Source organism: Helianthus annuus, chromosome 3 (assembly GCF_002127325.2).
Source record: "Helianthus annuus cultivar XRQ/B chromosome 3, HanXRQr2.0-SUNRISE, whole genome shotgun sequence".
NCBI classification, from domain to species: domain Eukaryota; kingdom Viridiplantae; phylum Streptophyta; class Magnoliopsida; order Asterales; family Asteraceae; genus Helianthus; species Helianthus annuus.
Genome location: NC_035435.2, coordinates 39,376,602 through 39,388,372, shown reverse-complemented (window position 1 = coordinate 39,388,372; position 11,771 = coordinate 39,376,602). Strand labels below are relative to the sequence as shown.

The 11,771-nt window shown below is 40.3% G+C and overlaps 1 non-coding gene across 1 annotated transcript; it reads left to right on the top strand.

The window, feature by feature from the left end:
* Window positions 1-11,058: 11,058 nt before the first annotated feature.
* Window positions 11,059-11,165, top strand: LOC118490949. The gene has a single exon (XR_004890174.1). It is a non-coding gene; the product is annotated as a small nucleolar RNA R71 (small nucleolar RNA).
* The last annotated feature ends 606 nt before the right edge of the window (window positions 11,166-11,771 follow it).

Genomic DNA, 11,771 nt, shown 5'->3' with positions numbered 1-11,771 from the left:
ATTAGGTAACGGGGCGGGTATAATGTGTTAAAAGCATGGTGGATACGCCGCTGGTACTTCCTATATATAAGTGCTTTTAATACATTATATATCGTTGCGTTATCTAGATCACTTGGGCAATGGTAAACAAAACAAAGTTGTAATACAAGGTTTTCCAACAATATATTATACTATTCGAGTTTTATTCCATAAACGATTTACAAATCTGGATTTAATTAAACAAATGTTTTGGGGTTAAGAATCATGGCTACGAGATTTTTTTTATAAATTATAACCAATTTGATTTGAGTTGGTTATTTATGTCACAATACTATACTTTTCAAAACAAGGTTTTTAAATAAGTATTGCAATATGTAAAACGAGCCATGAATCTGAAACTCATACAAAACCTATGTACTCGCCAGCATTTTTATGCTGACGTACCTATTTTCACATGTGTTTCAGGTACAATAGTTGATGATGCTTGATTGATGATATTGGTGTATTCTCACATAGGAATGGACAAGGCCTTAGCGACTTTAAAACTTGGAGGATAATAGTTGTATTTATCTAATTTGTATCAAAACATTTAGTTCAATAATTCAATAAAACGAAACTATTTATTCCATGGTTGTGAAACAATGATTCTGTTACAACACTCCCCGACGTTTCCACCACGTTTTGTTGTTTTACGTGGTCGGGGTGTGACAGCGGACTCCTCCTCGCACGGACATCCGCGCGTTTGATCTTCTCCGCCTCGGTGGTTCCGGAAGCGGCTGCTCCACTGGTGGTGGTAGTGGTGGCAGAGTGACTGCCACAAATCGGGAATCCTCGGAAGGATCTTGTTGCTGTTGCTGCTGGTGCTGCTGGTACGGAGAGAGTGTTCAGAGGGTGTAAAACACCAGTCCCACTGGTTGAACCTTGCCTGGTAGCTATCCGGACCGCGGTAAGGCGATCCATGAAATGAGGACCCATCAGAGATCTCGATGGGATGGTTCGGGGTCCCGGTTGCTGGTTCGATGGGATCCGTGTCCTGATCCATGTCGTTGTCACCCAAGAAGTGATCTTCGGGTCCTAATGGGTTAAAACCCACGGGCTCTTGAATGTAGTTAGCCAGGTTGAACCGGCTTTGAAAAGCGGGAGTGGGGTCGCCGAAAGAATGGTGTGAGTTTGATCGCTGTAGAGGTATGAAGGATGCTTGGGGGTTGTTGGGCTCGTTTTCAGACTGAGGCCCAAAAGAATGAAGGTATGATGGTGAGGAGCTTAGGGACACTGATCGCCTCCCGGGTTCAATGTACGTCCTCCAGGGCTCCTGAGGACTTGTGCTCATAGTGATTGAGGGTGTACGCCGGTGAGAAGGCCCGGCCTCATGGCCATGGCCCGTCACCGGGGCCTTGCCTCTGCCTCTCCGGAATCGTGGCGGCATTGTCAAACCTGTCAACATAAACAAAGATAACAACAAATATATATATATATATATATATATATATATATATATATAATGAAAAAAACAAAAATAAAACAAAACAGGATTTGTCCTATGTTATTTGTCTAGACTCGAGGATAGAGCAATGTGCAATTTGTGCACTGAGATTAAACACAAAAGGCTAGTGTTTAATTCACTCAGTGTTGGCTCTGATACCAACCTGTCACACCCCGATATTTCCACGTATTACCGGTGGGCCCGGTGGGGAGTATCGTGACGTAGTTGATATCATCATAGTCAAACAACACAAATTTAAAATACACAGCGGAAGCAAAAGATAGATTCATTTCAACTTGAATAAATTGTAATATTAAGTATCACAAAATAGTTGAAACAGATCCACAGGCAGATCGAATAAAAAGGAAAACTTGTTCAACAGATTTAAACGCATCCAAGCTTGCGAGACTCTTATTGATGCTAAGGAGAGGCCAGCCTATTACGAGTAGTACCTGCACTTAGCCTTTTTGGGAAAATACGTCAGTTTACACTGGTAAATACAATTTAACTTACTCATTTTGAAAAGGTTTAAAATTGATTTGAATGCACGTGGCACAAAAAGATTTTTATAACTTGGGATAATTATTTGAATATAAACTTGTAAAACAATTACATGTTTGTTATTCGTTCAGTTGCCCGGTTCATGCCGGGTTAAAGATTAATAGACACACCACATGATATAGTCCCGCCGCGTTATTCTTGTAACTGGCGGTTATACCTTAAAAGTTATAAATGCACTGACGGGTGTACGCCTACACCCGTGTGCTAAGGTCGTGGCCATTCTATGAATGATGCCAAGGATATCCGGTACATGGTCATTAAACTCCCAAAGGCGTTAAACAAACAAAACCAAATTTTCAAACGGGTCATCTTGATAATACTTAACTACCAATGAATTAAGGTCAAATGCCCGACCAAGCGGTATTTTATATACCGTACCCCAAGCCCGTATAAGGGAAAATAAGTTAAAAGTATTTACCTGAGCAAGTATAGTCACAATAAGCAAGTGCAAATAGCTTTTACCGGGTCTCCTATTCTGGAACGAAGGTTTATAATAACCTATTAGAATCCTAACGGGTCTTTATTTTAGCCTAAGCTTAGACCGGTTAGTTTTAAAGAAAGATTCGGTTCAACGCGTGATAAAGTGAAGACCGGTTTAGAATGTGGTTTTGATCCGACAAGCTTGCATGCTTGTTTAATATGGGTAACTTAAGCACATTCTGGATTTTGAGACAAAAAATGATATGGGTTGACCCGTTTCGGCTAATATATGCAAACTAGTTACATAAGCCGATCCGAACGCGGAAAGTGCGTAACGAGTAACCATATAAATCATATACAAGTTTCCTAACTTAATATGCCATAAATATGTTGTGACATCAGTAAGATATCTTCTATTATGCCCAAAATGATTTTAAACTCAAATTGTGCCCCGTAAGGGCATTTTGGTCATTTAAAAGGTTATAAAAGAGTTCAAATAGTAATCTGAGTTACAGGTCTGATTTATTTAGTAAATATACTTAATTTAATAAGTTATAACAGTAGGGTACCATATATATGTGAAACTTATTAATTATAACCATACTATGTGTAGGTCCCTTTTGAACAGGATCTGATCGACTAGAACGTAAATGAATCGGATATGATCAATGCGCGGAATTCATTGAATCAAACTACAGATGTACGATAACAATTCAACTATGAAATACTGTCTAATCTTTCATTAATCGAATATGAAAGTACACAAGCTCCTTTGAAAGGTCAAAATAGCAAAAGTTACAAATGAACAGTTCGGCTAGCTATTTATAGGCAGTAGTATCAGGATAGAGAGAGTGCTGGCCGATCGGCTGGGCTAGCCGATCGGCTGACATGCTGTTCGATCGAACACCCTGTTCGATCGGTTTGCCTGTTCGATCGGCTGGGCTAGCCGATCGGTTAGCATGGTCAACAAAAGTCAGCACTTTAACATTTACGCACCATATCCTGATCTACTAGGCTATCTAACAGACATACATACATATATTGTTTACAAACATTACAAAACATGACTACATACTGATGAAAGCTACAGATGTATACACTAACAGACTCCCCCTCGGATGTAGCTGTAGTTCCTTCCAGTATAGTCTTCAATTCTTCCTGTTCCGTCTTCGCTGTTTAGCTTTTTGTCTTCTCTTTTCCTCTCTTTCTTCTAACATTCTTCGTCTTTTGTGTCTTCCTTCAGTCATCCACCATTTTCTGTACTCTGGGTCACCATCACGCTTTCGATCCCATTTAGGAATTTTGTTTTCTTCTGATTCAATTAGCGTCTGATCTGTTGGTGGTACATAACCCAAATTTCTCCTTCCCAACTCAGCAGCTCTCTTTGCTATCTCTTTAGACCTTTGACTTCGCTTGTATCTTTTCAAGAACTCATCAATTTCAATGTTTCTCCATTTAGACTTCCAATATCTACCAGAATTGATGTCTTGAGCAAAACAAACATCTACAATCGTTTGATACTGCATTGCTTGAGTTTTGTCTCTCTTTTCATAAACAATCTTGTTAAGAAATAAGCAATCAATGTCTTTCTTTGAGCAGTTAACAAGCCACATTGGATCCAAAATGTTGATTCTTCGAGATTTTCCAGTGGACTTGTCATAAAGAGAGATGACTGCCTCAGCTGTTGTTTCATTGTATAACCAACCTTCAAACAGATCATGAAAATCTTGTTCAATGGCTCTGAGAGGCATGTTCTTCAGACACTTAGGCGGTTTTACATCCAGAGTTATGTCTTTCTTTCCATTTTCCAAGTATGTGACAATCTGCTTTGGATACTATGGCTTCCAATCAGGATAGCCATTCTTTGCTTACCATTTAATGTAGTTCCACAGATCTTGATCATGTTGACGAACTTCAGGACCATAGTAGAACTGCTTGATGTTCTTTGTCTTTACCAACTCATCCACACCCCACCATGGTAGAGAACTAATATCGGATAAGAACTCGAAGTATTGAACTCCTTCTTCTCTCCTGATGGCATACACTTTGAGATCTTCAAGGTATCCCCACGATAGAATATATCCCCATGATAGATTTTTGTTGTGAGTGAAGTACTGGAGAGCTCTGAGAGTTTTTCTTACTTTAGGCATATTTTTAAACCATTTCTTTCTTTCTTCTGCAAGTATTTCTCTCGGAATAGTTTTAGGAACACCTTCTGTGGAGATCTTTTCAACAATTTTCCTCTTAATCTCATCTTCATTTCTGTCTTTGAACATCTCAGCAAATGAAGGAAAAGTTTCATCAACCCCAGCATAATGAAAATCAATTTCATCTTTAGATGAATCTGAAGCATCTTCAACAATCACATCATCATAGTGATCTGCTTCATATGCATATCTGGGCTCGAAATCTTTTGCTGGTGACTGAGGAATCTCGTCCTCAATATCAAACTTACACTTTCCTTCTACTAACCCCAACTCTTCTAGCATTTCAGCTCTAGTTCTTCTAACCTCAACCTCACCTTCTTATTGAACATTCAAGTAAATAACAGTTGGGTTTGAGAGGAATACCTGATCAACATGCTGCTTTCCTGATGATGAAGCTTCATTTTGTAAATCATCCTCTTGTTCATTGATCTCATCATTCATCAATTCATTGATTCTTTCTTGAACTATTGGATCTCTGATCAATAACCCAGAAGCCCCCTCATCATTTTCATCATCTCCCTTATCATCTTTATTATCCTGATCATCAGGCTTGTCATCCTTTTCATCATTATCATCTTCATTTTCTTCTTCATCATCTCCAAATAGCTCCACATCAGAGTCATCATCAACGATTTCTCCACAAGCTTTCTTTGCCTTTCTTCGTCTTTCTTTAACTTTCATTTCACGAGCAAATTCTTGAACATTGTAAGGCACTGGATAGGCATCACCAACAAGTACGAACTGATCTGTCTTCCACTCTAGTAACATCATTTCTCTAGCCTTTCTCTTTCTTTGAATAACAATCACTTTTCTAAGAATATTTTCAGCATCCAAAGGCTAAGAAGACTCTCCAACCATCATGAAGTCTTGATCAACATGTTCCTGAACATTTTCAGCATAAACCATTTCTATATCTTCTTGGTTTGATGAACCACCAATTTCAGGTTGACTTGACGATCCACCAGCTTCTTGAGTATCATCAATCACACCTTTGTTCTTTTGGGTGGCTTCTTCAGCTAGACGTCTTTCACGTTTCATTCTTCTTTCTTCAGTTCTTTTCACTTCTATTTCATTGAATGCAACATGAACATCCATCTTGAAATGACTCTCCATGACAGAGTATAGCATATGAAGTTGTTCATCTTTTACCACCTTGTATGCCTTCTTGGCATCCATCTCCAAATTCATTGCCTTCATTTCGTTTGATGAAGCTTCACTCATCTCACTAAGAAGCTGATTAAGCGTCTGATTCACATCTTCCAAGTTTTTTATCTTCACATTCAACGAAGCAATCTCTGCCGTCAACAATTCAAACACCTTCGAATTATCATGAGCTTCATTCTTCATTCTGTTCATTGTTTCTTCTTGGTCTATCAGCACTGCTCTGACTTGATCAGAAGTTCTCATCAAATTGTCAACTTGTGATGCGTGTGTAGTGTAATATATTTTAGATATATATTTTAAGCCTTTTTTACACATTTTAGCCAAGTTTTAAATTTATAAAACACGATATTTACTAACACTAAACACACATATGGGCAAGTGCACCCATCGTGGACGTAGTATAGTGTTGGTAAGATACCGAGGTCGTCCAAGGACACAAGAGCTTTTAGTACCGGTTTATCCTCAACGTCTAATCAAATCAAAATGTTAGAAAAAGATTTTTAAACTAAGAAAATAAAACTAACTAAATGCTGAAAAATAAAATAAAAATAAAAACAGATAGACAAGATGAATCACTTGGATCCGACTCGTGTGTTAGTATAACCTTTGATTATTTTCGCACTTTTGCACTTGTTTAAGAGATTATCTTAGTTATTGTAGTAGGCCCCTCTTTTGAAGGCGACGTTACCCTCAACCCAGTAGTTTGAGTCAGCAAGGATACAATCCTAAAGGGTCGGATTATTGAAAGATAATTAATTAAGTTATTAATGCAAATTATGGTAGGCCCCTCTTTTGGAGGTGACGTTACCCTCGACTAAGTAGTCTGAGTCAGCAGGGATACAGTCCTAAATAGCCGGGTTATAGTATTAATAGTAGTTAACTTATGAGGGGATCAAAGAGTTTGGACCCCCGCCATCCAAAATACCTTTGGGTGTTGAAGGAGGTCCTACTAAATTTGACCCAGGTCCCTTGCAGGACCTCTAAACGCTGAACAAGGGCAAGACCCTTACCAAACCGTTCCCTTAACCCCCGACCAGGTAGCCAACATACCTCCATATAGACCGTGGAGATATGAATGGTGAAAATCTTTTATTTTATATAGACAGTAAAATAATGCCAAGACACCACGGACAAACGATAAGGAAGAATCACCTTCAACATAAGCAACTAGTTATTAAAGTCATTAATACAAAACCAATTAAGAAGTGCAAAAGATTAAAAATAAAAAGTATTATACTAAACACTTGTCTTCACCAAGTGATGTAAGAGACTTAGGCAAACATGGCCTTGATTGTCAAGAACTCTTACGATCAATCTTGGATCCCGAGACGACTCACACACTCTATGATGGACAATGGATGATGGTGGTGGATGATGGTGTTGTGATGGTGGTGGGTGGTGGATGAAGTGTGAGAGAGGTGGTGTGCCAAGGGATGAGTTGCAATGAATCCAAGCACTCCTATTTATAGGCTGAATAGAGGCCTGGGCACGGCCCCGTGTCCGCTGGGCACAGCCCCGTGCCTGTCTAACACTATCTCTCTTCATTAATTGTAATTCGCAATTACAATTAATGCGCCTGCAGTACTTTGGGCACGCCCCCGTGTTTACTGGGCATGGTCCCGTGGTGAGCAATAGAAGCTTCTACAGGTTTGTCTTTTCTGCTGCTTCTTGGGCACAGCCCCGTGCTCGCTGAGCACGGGGCGTGTTCAGCCTTCCGTCTTCCTTGTTTTGCTTGGGAGGATGCTGTCGAGGGGTCGGGCAGTCCACTTTTGTTCCTTTTCTTGTATTTATGTTAGATTTAGCTGTCTTTTTGCTTCTTTTGTTAATTTGAGCTCATTTAATCCTGAAAATACAAAATGGAATGGGTAGAAGAGAAGGTTTTGGGCTTGTCATAGAGTGTCGGGATTTTCCAAGATTGTTTAGGTTTTATTTTTACTTATTTACAATCCTATTCGTCATGATTTATTAAAAACTTTTCATAAGGTAAATTATTTATTAAGGTATAACATACCTTTCTAAAATTCCATTTATATACAAGTTCACATACCTCACGGGAGAAATCACTCACACTCGGCCGAAGGTGTATTTTTAGTGAATCACTCGAGAGCGGCATGGAACTTATTCCTATCATAAGCTTGCCAAGCAATCAATCCTCCTCCTTTTTAACTTTATACCTTTGTAAATATCAAGAGGACTTTTTAGGTGAAGGGTTAGGCTTGGGCTAAAGGTGGGTGGTTGGGTTAGTGGTTAGTAGAAAAGGGCGAAAGTCGTAAAAAGCGTCGGTTTTCGTAAAACATTTTGCTTTTGTGACTTTTTATTTTCAATGAAGTATTTATTCAAACAAGCTTTTGTTTGAGGAGCTTTGTTTGTTTATTTCTAACTTCATTGTAATATATATATATATATATATATATATATATATAGTCACACGAAGACCGAGCTTGTTACTAAAATAAAAGGTAAAAATAAAAAGGGTTTTTGGTGGGTAAAAAGGGTTTTGGGTTAAGAAATGAAAAGGTTTAGGCTCAAAGGGGCTAACTAGGGGGAATTTTTGGGTAGGTGAAAAGAAAAACAAAAATAATGGTGTTGAAAGAAAAAGGGTTAGTCCTAATGCCTCCATCATTTACTTACTTGGGTTTAAGTTGGTAAGGACCGGGAATGAATTGTCGTGGCAAGTTCTAGAGTCGTAAGAACCAAGCGGCTATTCACACAAGAAACGAAAAATGATCATTTAGCGTAAAGATGTATATTTGTATGCTCAATAAAGGCTCAAAACTCACTTTTGTGGGAATGGGTTTTTATGTGATCAAGTATATATAATCGAATTTTAACTAAGCTTGTCATGTCGTTTCATAATTTTCTTATGTTGGTTCTTTTTATCACGACGGTATCGGTTGTAAACTTATAAAAATATAACCTTGTTAGTCTTAGAATTCCCAACTTAAACTTAGACAAGTAAAAAAAATGAAAATTTTTTTGAAAAATTTTTGGGGTGATTAGCGGTTCCAATAGAGTTTTGTGTAAGGCTTGTTATTAGGACTTGCAAAATTCAAGGTTTTAGCATCCCCCCCCCCACACTTAAATTACACATTGTCCTCAATATGTCCCAAAAATAAATTTTTAGGTTGATTGTATGTGCAAAATGGTGTTAAAAGCAAAATTTTTACGTTACTGGAAGTCTGGACACGGCCCCGTGGTGACCAGACACGGCCCCGTGGTGACCGGGCACGGCCCCGTGTTCAGGTGCCAGTAACAATAATTAAAGAAAAGAAACAGAAGCCTGGACACGGGGGCGTGTTCGGTGAACACGGCCCGTGTCCAGTTACCTGAACTGGGCATTTGTCTGCAGGATGTTCAGCACGGGGCCGTGTTGGCTGGGCACGGCCCGTGCTGAACTTACTATAATGGAGAAATTGTTGTCGGATGCCCTGTTTTCGTGCATGGGGTTATGTTTCTCGTTTCCCTTGTCATCCTTGACCACCATGAGCGTGTTTTATTCCTGCAAATTAAAACAAAAAGATTAAACTTAAACTAAGGATAGTTCCGCGGATTGCCTCCGTGGTACGCCACGTTTATAAGGGTCCTTGGCTAGACCCAAGGCAAGGTTATATGTTTTCTGAGCGGGATGTTTTGCATCCCATGTTGCACCGTCGGAGAGCATCATCCAAACTCGAATCAATAACCTTCACGTAATTGACCGGGTCATCGTCCTCTATTCTCTTCCCAACCCCGAACTTTACTTCATCATCCCCATATTTCAAAGTGAGTGTTCCGTCATTCATGTTTACCACTGCTTGTGCGGTGGCGAAAAATGGTCTCCCTAGTATGAGGGGGACTTCGGTGTCTTCTTCCATATCAAGTATGACAAAGTCGGCCGGGTAGACGAAATTGTCGACCTTGACTAGGAGATTTTCAATGACACCTTGCGGGAATTTGACGGATCGATTAGCAAGTTGTATGCTCATTTTTGTAGGACTCGTTTTTCCTAGGCCGAGTCTTTTGAACATTGATGAGGGCATGAGGTTAATGCTAGCCCCAAGGTCGGCTAGTGCATTACGAACGGGGGAGTCCCCGATCGAGCAAGGAATTGTGAAGCTTCCGGGATCGATTTTCTTTTGGGGGAGTTTGTTGAGTACGAGGGCAGAGCATTCTTCGCCTAAGTTAACTAATTGCCATGTTTCAATTTTCCTTTTATGAGTGAGGAAGTCTCTCATGAACTTAGAGTATTTAGGCATTTGGGTTAGGACGTCAATGAAAGGAATGTTGACATGCAATTGTTTTAGTAGACTTTCGAATTTTGCGAATTGCGCATTGGTCTATTGACGGATTAACCTTCCGGGGTACGGAACTCGAGGAGCCTTGGTAGGCTCTGATGAAGGAGGGGAACCCTTCTCTTGTAAGGGCGGTGTTACGGTCTCCTCGGTAGGCGGCGAGCCTTCCATAGGACCCACGGTGCGGTTCCGTAGTGTAATGAGATGAACTTGCGCCTTTGGGTTTGTTTCGGTATTGCTTGGTAACGCGCCTTGTGGTCTCTCGGACAAATTTTGTGCTAGTTGACTTATTTGTTTTTCGATGTTTTGAATACTAGCTTGTTGATTTCTAAATTTTGATTCTAATTGTAGAAACCTATACGAGTTTTTCTTTTCAGTGTCGGAGATGAGGCGGGATATAGTATCTTCAAGCCTTTCTCGTCCACCTTGTTGTTGAGGGAAATTTTGTGAGTCATTTCTTGGTTGTTGAAAGTTTGTTCGTTAGTTTACGCTTTGTTGGTTACTACCATTGCCGGGTTCTCTCCAACCAAGGTTAGGGTGATTTCGCCATCCTTGGTTGTAGGTGCCCGTTGGAGGACCCGACGGCCTAGGTCTATTATCAATGTAGTTTACCGATTCTTGTTGATCGTCTGTTTCTTTCATACAACTCCAATTTTCATGTGGCCCACCACACCCTTCACAAGCCATGACCGAGACCGTTTTTGTCATTTCCAACTTTTTTATTTTTGAAGAAAGGGCCTCGATTTGGGCTTGTAAAGAAGTGCTTTCATCAACCTTATGGGCGCCCGGGGCAATGGATTTATTGCCTCGGGGAGTGTGCCACTGAAAATTGGTTTGAGCAATTTCCTCAATTTGATTATATATTTCATGCGGGCGGCGATTACCTGAAAGTCCCCCGGAGCTAGAGTCAAGTGTTTGCCTTGTGTGTGGCAACAGCCCATTATAGAAAGTGGATACTTGTTGCCATATCGCAAGGCCGTGATGTGGATACTTTCGCAATAGCTCCTTGAACCTTTCCCAAGTTTCATATAAGGATTCCCCATCCTCTTGTGAATATGTATTAATTTCAGTCATTAATTTAGCCGTTTTAGCGGGAGGGAAATACTTATATAGAAATTTTTGGGCTAGTTCATCCCAGGTGTTTACCGATCCAGCTGGGAGGGCGTTAAGCCAAGCTTTTGCTCGGTCTTTTAGTGAAAAAGGAAACATTCGGAGGCGGATGGCGTCATTTGATGCTCCATTGATCCGAAGGGTATCACATATTTCTAAGAAATTAGTAATATGTAGATGGGGATCCTCGTCCGCAAGCCCATGGAAGGTTGCAGAGTTTTGAAGCATCTGTATCAAATGCGGCCGAAGTTCGAAGTTATTGGCTTCAACATTCGGTGCATTGATAGCGGCGCCGAGCTTACCTTCGGTGGGTCGTAGATAATCCATGAGGGTACGTTGGTCCGCCATTGGAAGTGGGTTCCCCGAAACCTTCTCTTGGCTTTTAGCTTTTAGTCTTTTTCTGAGAAAGCGTTCGGGTTCTGCTAGAGGTTCTTTTATGTCTTTATTAGAACTGGAGCTCATACACTATGTAGAGGTGGCGTCTGGTTCCAAGTCCTGCAACAAAAACAAAAAAGACTGTTGGTCAGAAGGTTCACCACGGCCCCGTGCTCAGTGAACACGGCCCGTGGTCGGAGT